This window comes from Rhyacophila brunnea, unplaced genomic scaffold, assembly GCF_057557595.1.
Source record: "Rhyacophila brunnea isolate RB1 unplaced genomic scaffold, BYU_Rbru_1.0 scaffold_13, whole genome shotgun sequence".
NCBI lineage: Eukaryota > Metazoa > Arthropoda > Insecta > Trichoptera > Rhyacophilidae > Rhyacophila > Rhyacophila brunnea.
Window position 1 is genome coordinate 26249704 of NW_028232785.1, and position 17940 is coordinate 26267643.

Below are 17940 nucleotides of genomic sequence, written 5' to 3' on the forward strand. Positions count from 1 at the left end.
ATTTCATATTATCAATTCATTTTTTGTTTACTAATAAAACAAAATGAATGAATTATTATTGTCTAACCAATCACGTAATAGCACAATGTAAAACTGACAAGCGTAAACTGTTTTATACCGTGTAGGTATATTATCAGAGAGATTAAACTACATATTTTAATACGAATTATAGTTCACTATTACGGCACATTTTCGATTTACAAAAAAATCATCGTTTATGGCGTATCAAGGCCTGAACAAAAACGATGCATGAGCGCGAGTGAGAAAGTATTCGGCACCCTTATAATCTCTGCGACACGCGCTAGAGTAAGATAAAAGGTCTACATATTTTTGAGTCAGTTCCCAAAAGTATCGCTGGCAAATCGTGGTGAATCGCTTCATGTAGCATCGATAATCTGCGAGTTCGTGTTGCTAAATTTGCTATTTTTTGTGTTAAACATAAAGTCAGTGGTATATATTTTTAGTTAATTAAGTAGGAAAGGTGGTTCTGCGTGTTGTATTAAAATATGGTAGCCGTACTGATAAGCAAGAAGATGGTATTACGTTTCATAGGAATATTTCATAGGATATTTTAATATCAGTGACCTAGTGTTTCTTTAAAATAACTTAAATTATGGATATCTTTACCTAATGGTTGCATTTTGACCGCTTAAAAATACTATATAACGTAAAAAAATAGAAAATTATATTTTAATTCTGAGCGTCTAGTGCGAGCACTTTGGGCGAGCACTAGCGAAATGGTCTATGTTGTCGAACATTTGTAGGCGAATGCGTTCGCTCGCCCACAAACCAAACGCACGGCACGTAGCTTCATTTAACAATGCAACGGGTGGCGTCTAGATGTATCTATAGTCTATGTTTATGGCACTACAACCCTTGGCGGGTCATGGCCTCATTTGATAACTTCCTCCCTGTTCCAGTTGCTTTGACTGAACATTCTTTATGAAGTTCTGAAGTATGGCCTTATGGCGGACAGGGTCTAGGACGATTTGGCACCGGACAACTGGACGCCACGGAATTCGAAAATAAATAGACGTTAGGTACTTATAGGTACTTTAAAAAAAATATTCAATATTATTATTTATACTTCAATGATTATATTATGATTTAATAGTTGGTAAGAATGTAAATATGCAGACGTAAACAATGATTTAATCGTGCATATGTTTAAGTTCCAACGAAAAAAGAGTTTTTTTATTTAATATAAAGCCTTAGGCATGGTAATTCTCAATCCGCGATAAAGAATACATTATGTTAAGAGTAAAATGAATTCAAACTACTAAGTAGTAGATAGAAACTGATTAAAATACCTCGTCTACACGAGTCTACGACAGTGCGGCGTCCAATTGTCCGGAGGCCAGTCGTCCCATTCCCTGGTGGAGAGGGTTCCACCAGGGAATGGGAGGAGGTTGTATGGATACTATTCGTGGCTTTATCCAACTGACATTCTCTTAGGTATGCTTACATACTGCAGTCTGCAATTTAGAAGAGATCTTTATTTAGCTACGTATTTTTCGACTACCATTCTGGCCAGTGTTGACCTGTGTGTCCCTGAAAACTATCTTAAAAATAGAGAGCATCAGTTATTTATTCTCCCAATAATAAACAACTGATGCAAAACCAAACTGCCACTGGTAATGCCAATTGGGAGGGCGATAACTGTGTTCAACCAAATCGCTTCGGGTGTTGATATATTCCACTTGCGTGAGGGTGAGTTTGGGTGAACGCTATTTTATAAATTCTTAACTCTCTACAGAGCTTACTGTTCGTAATTTAATTGGAAAATTCAAGTCAAGTGTTATTGTTTGCGATGTTAAGAATCCAACTCGTCAAAAACGTAAACGCACTGCTGAAAATATCAATGTTGAGACTCAAAAGTGTGGATGAAAATCCAGAACAATCAATTTCGCGTCGTTCTCGAGAACTTGGACTTTCTTATATCTATATGGAATATTCTTCATAAAGATTTGCATTATTTGAAGGTTCATAAAATACAGTTAACGCAAGAAAGCTTAGACCAAAATAACCATTTGGTGCGTAGAAATTTTGGCGATTGTGCTACAGTGATGATTCTGTTGAAGCTCATTTTTGGTTAAATGGCTCCGTAAATAAGCACAATTGTCACATTTATTCTTGAAACACCTTTACATACACAACAATTAACAGTTTGGTGTGGTTTATGGTGTACAGTTGTAATTGGACTGTTTTGAAAACGAAAATGGCAACGCAGTTACTGTCAGTAGAGAACGCTGTAGAAAAAATTGAACATACATAACTCGAAAACACCTCTATACATGAAGCGCCTAGTTTCAAAAGCCCCTAATTATGTATTTATGTATTTATATGGATATCTGTATTACCTATATGATGGCCAAAGATTGAACTTGAAAAAATGCCAAAAACCATCAATACGTATAATCGTCAATACATACGTCAAAAATTAGGGTACATTTCAAAACCCGCTAAAATGGTAGGGTGTGCTTTTCAAATACCCCTAAAATGGAAAGCCAAAATACTCTTTAGAATGCAATGAATTACAAAATAAATAAATAAAATTCACAAATTTAATAGAAATGACTTTTTCTCATTTTTCTCAAAACTTACCTAAAATCGTTTTTCTCATTTTTCTCAGAACTACATGAAGTCGTTTTAGGGGCTTTTGAAACTAGGCGCTTCATATACCCACTAGAGTCGAGCATCTTATTTTTTTAAAATATGATTTTTCTAGTCGGTAGGTATATATCTGAGGTGTTTTCAAGTTATGTATGTTCAATATATGGAATGTTACATTCTCAAAATCTTGTGAATTTTTCGTTGAATAAAAGAAATGGTTTATTGATGATTTTTTTGATCTGGACGGTATTATGTGGTTCTAACAATATGGTGTAACATGCCGTAAAGCTCGTGACACATTCAACTTATTGATTTTAAAATTAAATATATAGGTATATACCTCTTATTTGATAATCCTACGTATTTGAAATAACTACATTATTTTATGTATCTTATACAATTTTCAATATTATTGTTATTTTCACAGTTGATTTATTTTGTTAATATACTACAAATGCGGATTGTCTATGTCCGTTCTAAAAGGTCCAGTTGTCTATGATCCTGTCAAAAAGTGGACGTTGCTTTATACGGCACGTGGCCAGACGTGTAAACCTGTCCCCAATTATTGCCAGCCATAAAAGAATGATTCATCCTTACGACATTTTTTTGTAAATCTCGTCGTCTATTTTTGATTTTTGGATGCCTATATTCAGCAGCCAGTCGTAACTTAATAATATAATATATAAGTACTTATATATATTATATTATAACATAAAGTTGTTGAACTTAATCTCTGGTATATAAAAAAACCAAAGAGTGCCGTCTGGATTATTTTTAGTACTTACACAAAATTAATTAAATCCGTCACAGGTGTTTTGAATTATCCATTTTGAATTAAGTTTCACCTAAGTAATTGTATTTGAATATTTTTTTAAACTCTTCTGTTTTATTGATTTTTTTATTATGATAATTTAGTTATGTACCCACTGCAGATTAAACGAATGCTTACAAAGTGCATATGTTATCTAATTGATTATTAAATCGATTTCAAATTTAAATAACATGCAATTGTAAATTTTACTTAACTGTTTTGAACATTCTATAAATAATGTATGTTTTTTCAAATTATCAACTATTACTATTCATAAAAATATATATTATATTTTTGTTTACTGTTGTTTTAGTGTTTTGAAGAAGGACAAGTTTTATACGCCACAGTGGCGAATAGTGGAGGTAGGCTGCTAAGATCTGACATAAACAGTTCGCATTAAACTTTGTTAGTTTAATGTATTTGTTTTTATTGAACTAAGGCTACAATTTATTTACAGATGGTGTTGTTTATTTATTTTTTAAATCAATTAAACCCTGTCTAAACCAAACCATTATAGTTTTAGTATATTTTGGGTGATTCGACAAAATTGTGCACACTTTTTCATTCTTGCTTATTTGTTTTTGTTGGATTAAGAATACATATTAGTCATATTACACATGTTGTTGACCTGCCTAAACCAAACCATAATATATGCACAATATTATTCTATCTAAATATCTAAAATTACGTATGATTTAATGGCACAATTTTAGATTTTTTATATATAGACGAGTATTTTGTTGACTATTATCTATAATGGTTTGGTATTCGCAGGGTTTAATTGAATTTAAAAAATCAACCGACACCATCATTGTAAATTGTAGTCTTGGTTCGATGAAAACAAACACGTTTGACTGACTAAGTTTAGTGTGTACTATTTATGGCAGATCTTGACAGCCTACATCCACCCTTCGCCACTGAGTCACCATGTCCTTGGTAGATAATCCAATGTTAGGTATAAAATCATCAAACCTGGATCTGGATTCTAGAGACTGTAACATCTCAAAATAATAAAATTTTGAGTTAACTATTTAGTTGTCTATCCAACGGTGAAACTAATTTTTTTCTGGAGTAATTCATAAAAACACAGTCTAATTTTAATGAAATTATGCTATATACTAGAGTATACTGTAGTAGAAATACTTAGGTACTACAGTTTATCCGGGACTTGAACACAAATGTCAGATGTGGTTTCTGGGTTCTTTGTTTTATTTTACGAAATTATTCTCTACATCTCTCTTCATCTACCGGTGGCGAAGGGTGGAGGTAGGCTGTGAAAATCTCTGACATAAATATTACACACTAAATTTTATCAGTCAAATGTGTTTGTTTTCATTGAACTAAGACTACAACGACGTGTAGATTGTGTTTTTTTTTAATTCAATTAAACCCAACGTAAACAGAATAAATCATGGCTGCGAACACGTATTTAATTGACAGGCGCATGTAAATTCAAATTCTTTAGGACACCGGGATTGGAAACCATCCCTCGCGATAACAGGCAAAAATGTTTAGGTTGCTAGCTGAGAGAATCTCATTCTGCATACCCTTCTAGTTAGATACTTCTAATTGGGGAATATATATATATATATATATGACCTTAGTTTGCATCTTTTATGCGGTCGATAGCAGTGGCGAAGAGTGGAGGTAGGCTGTTATACTAAAATGTGTACATAGTGTTTGTTAGTTTTTAAAATTCAATTAAACTCTGCCTAATCCAAGCCATTGTAGATAATAGTAAAAAAATATTCGTTTATCTACAAAATATTTAAAATATGTCATTAACCCATTCCAGACAGAATTAATTTTTCAGGATCACTTAAAAAGGCACACTGATTACATTATAATATTTATAGGTTTTGAATTTTTCTATTAAGTATTTACATTTTAAGTAAACTTTGTGTATAAGTGGAATAAAAAAAACATGTCAAATATAGTTTTTTGGGTTTTTTTAGCCTTTTTTTATACAAAATGACATAGATAAAAAGTCAATGATAGAAGTAAATAATAAAAGGAAGATATACTAAAACTGGAGCCAAATATAATACTCTTCAAGATATTTAGAAGATGGAGGGCCATTTTATGTTTTTTACTGTCTCAAACACCTCATACCTAGCGAACTGATCATTATTTTGACAAATTTAAATAAAAATAGATTTTATAAATCAAATATTTCTTAAAAAATATATTAGACTGTAGTATATAACTAACATCATAAAATGATAGCTACATATATTATTAAGTAATTTCAACTTTTAAAAAAATCAAAATATGATTATTTTTTTTTGATTTTCATCATGTCCTGCATCCTGTAACACCGGCGCCAATTTGGCGCCGATAGGGCGCGATGGGTTAAACCATATGTAATTTTAGATATTTTATAGATTTAAGAATCTTTTTCATATATTATAGTTTGGTTAGGCAGGTCATAAAAAATGAACCGACAATATGTGTAATATTATGCATTCTTAAACCAAGTATGAATCAAAAAGTGTGCACAACTTTGTCTTATCGCCCAAAGTATACAAAAACCATTATGGTTTGGTTTAGGCAGGGTTTAATTGATTTTTAAAAACTAACCAACACTATCTGTAAATTGTAGTCTTAGTTCAATGTACACAAATACGTATGACTGATAAAGTTTAGTGTGCACAATTTATGGCGGATCTTAAAAGCCTACCTCCGCCCTTAAGTTAAAAAAATATTCGTTTATCTATAATTCTATAACATATTTAAAATTATGTCATTAAATCATACGTAATTTTTGATATTTTATAGATAGAATAATATTTTTTATCAATTATGCTTTGGTTTAGGCAAGGCTTAATGAATTTTAAAGGAAAACAAATAAGTATGATTGTAAATGTATCTTCGCCAATGACCTCTACGAAATATTCTGTATTTTACAGTTTGGAAAAATCTTTGTATTCATTTATCTCAATACTACGATTTTGACATACAACAGTCTTGTTCTAATACGGCGAAATGATAATATTTTTATATGTTTTAATATTGTCAAATGCTTTAAAACTAAAAAACTAGTATTTTTTTTTAAATTAATAAGATGCCACTTTGTAATCGATCAATCCACATAATGTCAATTATTATTAATATTTTTAATTTTAATAAATACAGATTATTTAAAATATACCCAAATAGTTTATACAATAATGTCACGCACACACTTTCATGTATAAAGAAATATTAGAAAATCACTTTTTTTATTATTTTATATTATTTACGTAGTTTTGTTTGTGAACTTTTCACAGCGTTTAAAACACGACGCGTGCTCCGCGAACGGCGTTCAATCGACAACTGATTTCGTGATTCGCGCGTTCTGACGATTAGACCACCGTGTCGTTTTATTTACTATTTTTATTGAACTCTATCAAAAAGTAGTGTTTAAATTGTTGGGCATGTCTTTCCTGCGTCGCCCGCGCGGTAATTTTTTCTCTAGACGAGTTCTACAAAAATTATAATTTAACTCGTTATCAAAAATAAAACAAACCGTCTAAAAACTTTCAATACCACGCTGGCTGATTTCCAGGTTGTTATGTCGGATATATCGGTTGTGTCATCATGATGTAGGCGTATCCCACTGTCGGGGCAAACCGTCTTACGCATTATGAAATCCATCATGATGATAAAAAGAAAGGGCGCATGTACACATCCTTGCTTGACTCCTGACGTGATTTCAAAGAGGTCAGAAGATGTTCCGGCTGCTCTCACGCGACACTGTATTGGTGTAGAGAGCACTTATCACGGCGACCAGTTTCCGTGGGACACCATAACCTAGCAGAATTTGCCACAGAGATTCACGATGAGGACTGTCAAATGCCTTGTGTGCGTGCTACCTGTGCTCCTGTATGGCTGTGAGACATGGCATCTTACTAAGCTTCAAGAGTCTCGGCTTTCGAGCTTTGAGAATCGATGTCTCCGCCGAATCTTAGGGGTACATTGGTACGACCGCGTTACAAACACCCGAGTTCGTGAGCAGACACAACAGCCTTCGGTGATTGAAGTTATCACGAAGAGACGATTTACGTGGCTGGGACACGTATTCCGGATGTCGCCAAAGAGTGCGGCACTTCGTACCCTTGTGGCACAGCCGCAAGGGTTCCGTCGCCGTGGGCGGCCCTCTCTCACCCTGCTGCGGTGCTACAAGAGCGACCTACGTGCTGCAGGTCTGACATGGCGGGAGACGCGTGCGGACGGATTGGCGATGGACCGAGGGAAGTGGCGCCAACTTGTGCTTGCCCTATGCCCCAATGTTGGGACGTGACAGGGTGGAAGAAGAAGAAGAGAAGATGTCGGATCTTAACAGCCTACCTCCACACTTCGCAACTGGTATAAATGCTGGTGAATATTTACCAAACAAATTTACAACCCTGCGAAGGGGTACTCTTCGCCAAACTTTACAGGTGAACATCAATATAGTAGATGTGTTTTGTGTTTTTGTTGGCGGGCATGGAAAATTACTCCAGCATTGATTCTGTGGTCACAGATCCGGCGTTTTATTATAATATTAGGTATACATACATTATTCCTTGTATGGAATTACAATCATATTAAGAGCATACTTAAGTGAAACGGCAAATAATTTTCAACTATAAGTGCGACGAAATTTTGGACTCGCTGGCAATCGGACAGCGAAAGTCGAGTTGTGAACACGTCAATTTGTTTCGTGATGGCGACGGGGGTATTAATTCTTAAATCGTGTAAAGATGACTAAAAAACGTTACCAATTTACTTGAAAAAGAAAACATGCCAATGAATATATTATTATTGTTACTAATAGAACAATAAACAGAATATTAAATGGACGCATGTTGGATTCATATGACAAATTATATTTCGTTCGGCACGCGCATCTTTTTAGACCATGCCTCAACTGAGGTGCCTTAACCAAACCTTTGGTACTTAACGGCCCGCATGCGCCTCGTAGGTCAAAATGGAGTTTTTATGGTATTTTCAGAGCATAAGCCTGGACATTCCTTAAACGTTGTAGATAATATAGTTACATAATTTTGAAGCCTTATTATCCTTTATATTTATTTTAAACATTTGATGATTGCATAAAATGTTTTAGAATATAGTCATATTTCAGTACATCCATGTGCAGTGGTGTTTAGATTTTTTAGATTTATTAATTTTAAACGCATTTATAAAATTGTTGTTAACATTATAAAGTGAAATATTTACGATAAAAAATTATATTTACAATCTCTGTGATCCTAAATTTGACAAGAATTAGGCATTTTATTATTCAGAAATGGGCACGATTAACACATTTGAAGATAATTCTAAAGATACTGATTATAACCCATGTGTTTGAATATTCAAATGTGATAAAACATCCTATGAATATTGATTGTTTTATGATAATTATTGACCTAAGAATAAGGTAGTATTTTTTTGAAATACGCCATTTCTATTGGCATTTCATTCCAGTAAAAGAAACACCACTGCACATGCATGTACTGAAATATTACTATATTCTAAAACATTAGAGCGAGAGGTTTAAAAGAATACTATTTTATGTACTTAATAAAAATACTTTATGCAGTCATCAAATGTTTAAAATAAATTTAACGGATAATAAGGCTTCAAAATTATATATAAATACATTATCTACAACGTATAAGGAATGTTCAGGCCTATGCTCTGAAAATACTATAAAATCTCCATTTTGACCTAAGTGGCGCATGTGAGCCCTCAAGTGTCATATTTTTTCTTCTTTCTTCTAAGTAACCTTTTTCAAAGTAGCCTACAGAAAAATTTCCACTTAGTAATTTATTATTTTTTCCTCATACCTATGTCGGTCTTAATGCAATTTGTATAAAGGCGAATACGACTTTATACTAGGCGATTAATTAAAAAAATCTGGAAAAAATCACACTTGGAAAAAAAAATGGCGAGAGCCGGGCGTCAGTTAGTAATTAAGACATTTAATATTCCTTGATTTTAAACAAAACAACTGATAGTCATTAATAACACAATTTGATAAGCATTTCATGTAGGACCTAATAGTTTAAATTATCGTAATTAGGTAAGAGGCCTGTAGTTTAATTGGTTTAAGCATATTGGCGCGATACCAGTAGATATACGGCTCCCTGCTCTCACGCGGTATAGTTTCCAATCCCGATATTATGGAAAATTTGAATTTTTATGCACCCGTCAATACATGCGTGGTCCCATTTTGGGGGGAATGGGACGATTTGGCACCGCGAACTGGCCTCCGCCGATTGGCCTCCGGTAATTGGCCGCCGGTACAATAGGACGCCGGCCCAATTGGACGCCGACCCAATTCGACGCCGACCCAACTGGCCTCCGGGAGATTGGACGCCGCACAGTTGAATTAAATGCGCAAAGGAATAGACGTACGTTACGATTTGTTGGAGTTCGATATTCGAGATTTCCGCTTTCGGGATTCAGGCTTTCGGGATTTTAGCCTTAGAGATTTCGTCCGGCACCCAGTACCTAAGTAGTTTATCAATCAAACTACTAAAACATTTATACTTAGCAGATAACTTACTTAATATTTTGTTTGTAATTTCATACTATCTTAAAATATGCATTTATGCATAATAATATACATATTTAAGCTTTATTATAATATTAAGTCGATAAATCGCTGAAATATAATGTAATTTTCATTCAAACATCTAACATTATTTTAAATATTTGTTGTAAATATAAATAAGTACCCATGTATAGACAATAAATTAATTGATTATGCACATCTTTAAGTTTTAGCGAGGGAAGAATTATTTTCTTTTAATAAACATCATAAGGCATAATAATTTTTCTCAATCTATATTAAAAATGTGTCAATCGCGAAATGTATAAGGTACGACTACTGAGAAGATAGAAGCATATTAAACTGACTTGCTTATTTACTCCCACAAATCGTAACGTACGTCTATTCCTTTGCGCATTTAATTCAACTGTGCGGCGTCCAATCTCCCGGAGGCCAGTTGGGTCGGCGTCGAATTGGGCCGGCGTCCGATTGTACCGGCGGCCAATTACCGGAGGCCAATCGGCGGAGGCCAGTTCGCGGTGCCAAATCGTCCTAGACCCCATTTTGGGCGACGGCTGTTTCCTCGTGTCAGGCTCACCAGGCACCAATAGCGAGGGCTGTGTGGCTGGTCAATGCACTCCCCTAGATATGTAGACATTTTTAGCCATGCATTAGGTACTTTGTTTTTAAAATTATATTTTATTGTTTAATTTGTATATTTTTATATTATTTCTTTTGCTATGAAATTATTTTTTGCTTTGTTATTTTCTCTACTTAATTGATTTACCTGTACTTTTTATTCTAAATTTCATGTTGTGAACGTCTTGAATTACTAAATTGTTTTGTGTTCAATGTGTCTTTTTTTAAATAAATAATTAATAATTTTTTTCAAGTGTAATTTTTTCTAGTGGGTATATATCTGAGGTGTTTTCAAGTTATGTATGTTCAATATATATTGTATGTACACGTGTACATAATATACTTAAAGGAGAAAAGAGATAAGTCTGATCAACACAGCTGATTTAGTAAAATACACGCAAAAATGCTCATACCTTCATAAACCTTATTGTGGCTATATTATTATAATACTGGTTTTAGATTTACCTGCTTTTTCGTCCGCACAGTGTTGATCATGCGGGCTTAGGGCATCCCCTTTTCGCGATCCCTATAGTCATCACTCACCAGCTACCTGGTCTTCCCCATTTACAAGTCCAAGTAGGCACATACCAGTGGCGAAGACTCCATACTAGGCGTAATCCTCATAATGCCTGTTAACGTATTTTATAACGTTTCTATTAGGTCGTATTCTTATTTGTCCGGTGGTTGTTTGTCCAGTACAAATCTTGCAATCGATTTTTAACTAACTTCCCGACTAGCTAGACATTTGAAACTTTTAGAATATATCAGAACACGATGCCAATGCATTCTTTTAATACTTTTAGCCATCTTTAAGTAGAATATAATTCATTTTCAGTTAATTCTGTTTTGTATGAAAAGTTATTTCGGAAGAAATCCGTAATCCAATCCACTATTATTAGTTGCTTGGGGTCTGGGGTCCTAGCAACTAAATTATTAATATATACGTGCGTTACTATGGAAATCAATATGAAATGTCAAAATGACATTTCAGTATTACTTCTATCAAGTACAATTTTTTTTGATCGTTTAAGCTAGTCAAGCCAAGCTTATATGATTCAACAGAAAATTTAAAAACGTTGACTGTATATAAAAAGTTCTTTTTATCTTGCAATTATTAAATAATAACTTGATTATTTTATATTCTACAAAAATAATATAATTTGCCAGACATCTGTCGTATATGTAGGAGTTTATTATAAATTGACGGCCGGATAGACGGACATGTATTTAACAGTGGCGAAGGGTTGGGGTAGGCTGTTAAGATCCGCCATAAATAGTGCACACTAAACTTGTCAGTCGTACGTATTTGTTTTCATTGAAATAAGACTACAGTTTATGGATGGTGTTAGTTTTAAATTCAATTAAACCCTGCGAAATCAAGCCATAATAGATAATAATCAAAAAATACTCGTCTATCTATAAAAAATCTGAAATTATGCAATTAAATCATACATAACTTTGAATGTTTTATAGATAGGTTTGGTTTAGGCAGTGCTTAATGAATTAAAAAATTGAACCAGCAATATGTGTAATATGTATTATTAATCCAAAGAAAACAAATAAGTATGAATGAAAAAGTGTGCACATTTTGTCGTATCGCCAAAAACATACCAAAACTATTATGGTTAGATTAAGGCAGGGTTTAATTGATTTTTAAAAACTAACTAGTACCATCTGTGAATTGTAGTCTTGGTTCAATAAAAACAAATATGTATGACTAACAAAGTTGCACTATTTATATGACAATTTATTCTTGAATGCCAGAAAGTGTCATTTTTTAAACGTACCTATTTTAAAACCTACCTCAACGACTTGAATGGGGTGAGTATTTAAAAGCCATTAGTTAAAATTTGTCGCAATTAAGTATGACTCCTTTAGCCTAGTGGTATATTTGCGTGGGCGCGATACCCGAGAGATGCTGATTCGATCCTGCGGGGTGTCTTACCTTTTACAAAAAGATTTTTCTATTGGTTATAATATATTTTCTCAGAAATGTTTTCAAAATTAGGTTGAATATTTTTTTATCGTTTATGGTTTTGTTTAGTGATATTACGGTGAACTACGATACGGAAAAATGTCAGACGAACAATTTACACGTGACCGGGAGTCAGGGAAGGCAATCACCAAGCAGTGGGCCTACTCGAGCTCATGATAATGATGATATCAGTTACCGGAGACTTGGAAAAATCACTGTGGTTTTCTGAATAACTCTGCGGTCAATTCAAACTGACAATATTATTTATTTCATACACTTATTACGAGTTTGTATTAAATATGACAGGGTCACTTTTTACTATCCGGAAAAAAATTACATTTTTGTGACATAATTTGACCTGATTTTTAACTATCAGGATTTAACCGAGAAGTAATATAATACTTAATATTATATTAGTGTTGATTAATAATTATCAGAATGGGGTATTTTTTCAAAGTTTATCCTGAATACAGTATGGTGGTCATAGTGTGACTGCCTGCTTGACGTTTGCTTTTGTTAAATTGCATTTTTTAGATCTATAGGTACTGCCCAAAACCCTGATTAAAAATGGGTCATAAGTCGACAAAGGCTTTCATTTTGCTGAACCAATAATACGATCACATGCCTGCGTTAGTTCCAATAACATACATAATTTTGAAAAACACTTTCTGAGAAAATATGTTATAACCAATAGAAAAAATCTTTTTGAAAAAAGTAAGCCACCCCGGCAGGGAATCGAACCCTGCATCTCCTGGGTTTACGCCCCGTCCGTCGCATTTACCTCTATACTACGCAGTGACTTCCTAATTGCGAAAAAAATTAACTATTGGCCTTTTTAATACCTACTCATCAGCGTTCTTCTAAATCAAGCTACTTTGTATGTTCAATAATCAGAATGGTACATTCTTAACGGCCCACATGCTCAGCGTACGTCAAAATGGAGCTTTTATGCTATTTTCAACCGAACTAACCGAATTTTTTTTTAAACGGTATATGTTCAAACACGCGTGTTACCATGATCTTACTCCCTACTTCATTTATCGTTTGTCAATTTATGGCGACGGCCGTATGTTGCAGCTTAGCCACTGAGAAATGCCAATAGAAATGGCTTATTTCAAAAAAATACTACCTTCTTATTAGGTCAATAATTATTATAAAGCAAACATTATTCGTAGAATATTTATCACATTTGAATGGTCAAAGACATAGCTTATAATCAGTATCTTTAAAAGTATCTTTAAATGTGTAAATCTTGCCCATTTTTTGAATAATAAAATGCCTAATTCTTGTCAAATTTGGGATCACAGAGATTATTAATATATTTTTTTATTGTAAATATTTCACTTAATAATGTCGACATAAATTTTACTAATGGTTTTATAAAAAATGCTTTTAAAAATTAATAAATATAAAAAATCTTAACACCACTTCACATGGACGTACTGAAATATGACTATATTCTAAAACATTAGAGCGAGAGGTTTAAAAGAATATTATTTATATAATAAAAATACTTTATGCAGTCATCAAATGTTTAAAATAAATATAAAGGATAATAAGGCTTCAAAATTATGTAAATATATTATCTACAACGTTTAAGGAATGTCCAGGATCATGCTTTGAAAATAGCTTAAAAGCTCCATTTTGACGTACGCTGAGCATGTCCCCCCTTAAATCTTGTGAATTATTCGTTGAATAAAAGAAATAATATAACTTCAATATAATTGCATATGCTGTTGTAGTCTATATGAATTTTTATTAAGAAACTTGTTTAGCTTGCCCACTCTACATCCAGTTTTGTTAGATTAGCATTAATTCTTAGATCGGAAAAAATGAATGACAAATCATCATTAATTGTAGACAGAGAAAATACATTTTTTTAATACTATCTGAAGCATTGAGCAACTATTGGCGATCGGCTTTTGTATTTTAAATCAAAGTAGGTAAAATACTTCAGAGAGTAATAATAGCCATTTTTTAAAATTTGTCGCAGTTAAGTATGACTCCTTTAGCACAGTGCTCTCTGTGCGTGGGCGCGAAACCCGAGAGATGCAGGTTCGATTCATGCGGGGTGTCCTACTTTTTTCAAAAAGATTTTTTCTATTGGTTATAATATATTTTCTCAGAAGTGTTTTCAAGATTATGTACGTTCAATAATTAGAATGTTACATTCTAATTGATCATCTGTGCTCAGAAGCGACTCAACAACGCGTCTGGAAACTTGTACGTATGCAGTTCGCCGTATCACACTTCAACCGTGAAATGTTGTATCGGAAATATATGGTCGTATATTAAAGACCGTCCGACCTCTTTGGGTCGTTCGTATAGAACTGAGATAAAATTCATGTCTAAATAAAACACGGTTCTTGTCGGTTTACAGGAAGCCAGCGGCAATCAAATTTTGAAAATAGCCGATAATATACTGGATTATTTGTTAGGTTAGGTTAGATTTTCATTCTGGCATTTATGAATTTTTCCTAAATTAGCTATGAAAATTGAATTAATGTTAATATTGAATCTAATAAAATTAGAGACCGTATACTATACGGTCATCTCTTTCCGATAGAAAGCTCACGGCGAACTGTGCCACGGTGAAATCTTTTACTTACAATTTACTTGTAACTAGTGAGAGGGATGATGTGCGGACGTTAGTAATGCCACTGCTAAGTAATATCTAGTCGATTTATGTGTGTTAATATGAAAGCATCGGAAACCTAGACATGAAAATGCGAAATGAACGAGCCCTGAACATCTTTGAAAGAAAAATTCTCCGCCGTATATAATGGACCGATCAAGGACGGCACCAATTGGAGGAGATGATATAATGCTGAGCTCTACGGGGCTGTACGAAGATTGCAGCGCAGTTCAATCAATTAACATTGGGAGACTGCGATGGCTAGGTCATGTGCACCGTATGAATGACAATGAACCAGCAAAGAGAGTGTTGTCCAGCAATCCAATAGGGCGTAGAAGAAGAGGCAGGCCAAAAATTCGCTGGTTGGATGGAGCTGCCAGTGATTGCCGTATTCTGGGGGTACCGAATTGGAAAGCGGCCACACTGGATAGGGACAGGTGGAGGGAGCTGTTGAAGAAGGCCAGGACCCATACCGGGTTGTCGCGCCCCTGATGATGATGATGAGTGAGGGGGAAGATTTGCTGACGTTAGTTACGCCACTGCTTGGTAATATCTAGTCGATTTATGTGTGTTAATATGAAATCACAATGTGGCAATGATTTGTAACAATACAAATACGATAATCTCAAGGGAAACGTTGTCGTGTGATAAGAAAAGTGAAAATTTTACAACCGCGCCTAAAAATCGATACGTGTCAGACAATTTGGTAGAATGTGACCAGCGATCACTTACATATGTCCCGAGCATATGGACACCGCGCGGTGTCTCCAAGAATCCCTGTCACCTGATAATCTTCTTGCATAATATGTTTAGTATCCAACAGTGGCGAAGGGTGGAGGTAGATCTGCCACAAATAGTGCACACTAAACTTTGTCAGTCATACGTATTTGTTCTCATTGATATAGGACTACAATTTACAGATGGTGTTGGTTAGTTTTTAAAAATCGATTAAACCCTGCGAACATCTAGCCATAATAGATACGCGTAATAGTCAAAAAATACTCGTCTCTCTATAAAATATCTAAAATTATGCAATTAAATCATACATAACAGGTTTAGGCAGGGCTTAATGAATTTAAAAAAAATGAAGCAACAATATGCGTACATAATAATATGTTTTCTTAATCCAACGAAACCAAATAAGTACGAATGAAAAAGTGTGCACTATTTTGTCGAATCGCCCATAACATACCAAAACTATTATGGTTTGGTTTAGGCAGGGTTTAATTGATTTTTAAAAACTAACTAACACCATCTGTAAATATTGTAGTCTTAGTTCAATGAAAACAAATATGTATGACTAAAAAAAATAGTTTGAACTATTTATGTCGGATCTTAACAGCCTGCCTCCACCCCTCACTACTGGTATCCAGCAATACTCTATAGGTGGTATTTAGCAGCCTGCCAAGCTCTTTTTGTGGGGTTTCTTCTTTCTTTGTCCATGGCGACGCCTTCCAAGAATCTGTATTGGCTGAATGGGGTCGGGTGCATTCAATATCAAAAGAGATCTGCACCGCGATTTCCTAACTCTCGTCTCGTGTGGCACCAGACGAGATGACGTAATTGTGACGTCACGCTCGAGGCATGCCGACCGCGCACAGAATAACCATAGAAAATTTTATTATGATACACCTATATGTGTATGGTGACAATGAATAGCGCCGCTGTCTGACCACTCGCTATTTTCTCGAATGCTATTATCACTCCGGTAGTACGTCATAATGATGTCATATGACGTCATCTCGACCGGGAAGCTTGCACTCGCAAGTTCTAACATAGAGCCCCTGACAATTGAAAAGTACTGGGCACATACAATTTAAATGTTAAACTAATGTTCTAATAGTGTTAATGCAAATCTAGTGTTAATGCAAATCTCGAGAGACGCAGGTTCGATTCCTGCGTATCCGGAAATTTGTACGTAAACAGTTCACCGCAGAACACTTATTCGTGCGCCGCAGTACGTGAAACATGAGTTCGTGTAACATTTAATCAAATTACGAGTTCTTCGTTGAACATTTCACCGTGGAGTATATTTGTACGTATGCTACAGCATGTGGAGATGTCTTTACTTAGGTTAGGTTAGGTTAGGTTAGGGTTAATCTAATTGGATCAGTACTATTTGCAAACTATTGCCGCATTTTGTAAGATACGTACAAATGTATTCCACGGTGAAATGTTCAACGAAGAACTCGTCATTTGATAAAATGTTATACGAACTCATGTTTCACGTACTGCGGCGCACGAATAAGTGTCCCATGATGAACTGCATACGTACAACTTACATGTAACCAAGCGACGAGCGGTCACGTCAGGCACGTACTATCACTTCCCTCCATTTTGAATGTGAAAACAAACTGTCACTTTTATTTTTTAGTATCTGGTTTATTCGTCTGGATTCGGGATGTGAAGGTGGATAATTAACACACCGGAATTGTTTCGGAAACGACGAGTTTATTTGATGATAATATATACTAGATTACTACATTTTATATAATTTATTTTTTTTGGATGACGAAATATGCGTAGCGCACGCGAACGGTGTTTTCTGCGTGCTGTCAAGGAAGCTTCTCCCCGCCAAAAAAAACCGTCACACTTGCGAGCTGTGCACAAAATGCGGCGTTGCCATACGTATTTTTTTTGACAATGTTGCCGGTCAGATATTTATTAGACAGATATTAAACATTATTTAATTATTTTCGCAACCAGCCGTTACTATTCGTTGGCTTCGATACCGATTCGGGCCTCTC

General features: G+C 34.5%; 3 protein-coding genes across 11 annotated transcripts in view; 2 read left to right on the forward strand and 1 right to left on the reverse strand.

Annotated features, from left to right (window-relative positions):
• The window catches only part of LOC147077094 (uncharacterized), an 85468-nt gene extending 78727 nt beyond the window's left edge, over positions 1–6741 (reverse strand). For 4 of the 5 annotated variants that reach the window (XM_085940713.1, XM_085940712.1, XM_085940711.1 and 1 more), the window contains exon 1: positions 6576–6741. The gene's annotated coding sequence lies outside the window, so the exon portion shown is untranslated. The remainder of the gene's footprint in view (positions 1–6575) is intronic. The other variant, XM_085940714.1, reaches the window with a different exon arrangement.
• Positions 1–17940, forward strand: part of LOC147077092 (uncharacterized) — a 132698-nt gene that overhangs the window by 87142 nt on the left and 27616 nt on the right. The gene's annotated exons all lie outside the window — the stretch shown is intronic.
• Positions 1–17940, forward strand: part of PAPLA1 (Phosphatidic Acid Phospholipase A1) — a 186096-nt gene that overhangs the window by 86441 nt on the left and 81715 nt on the right. The gene's annotated exons all lie outside the window — the stretch shown is intronic.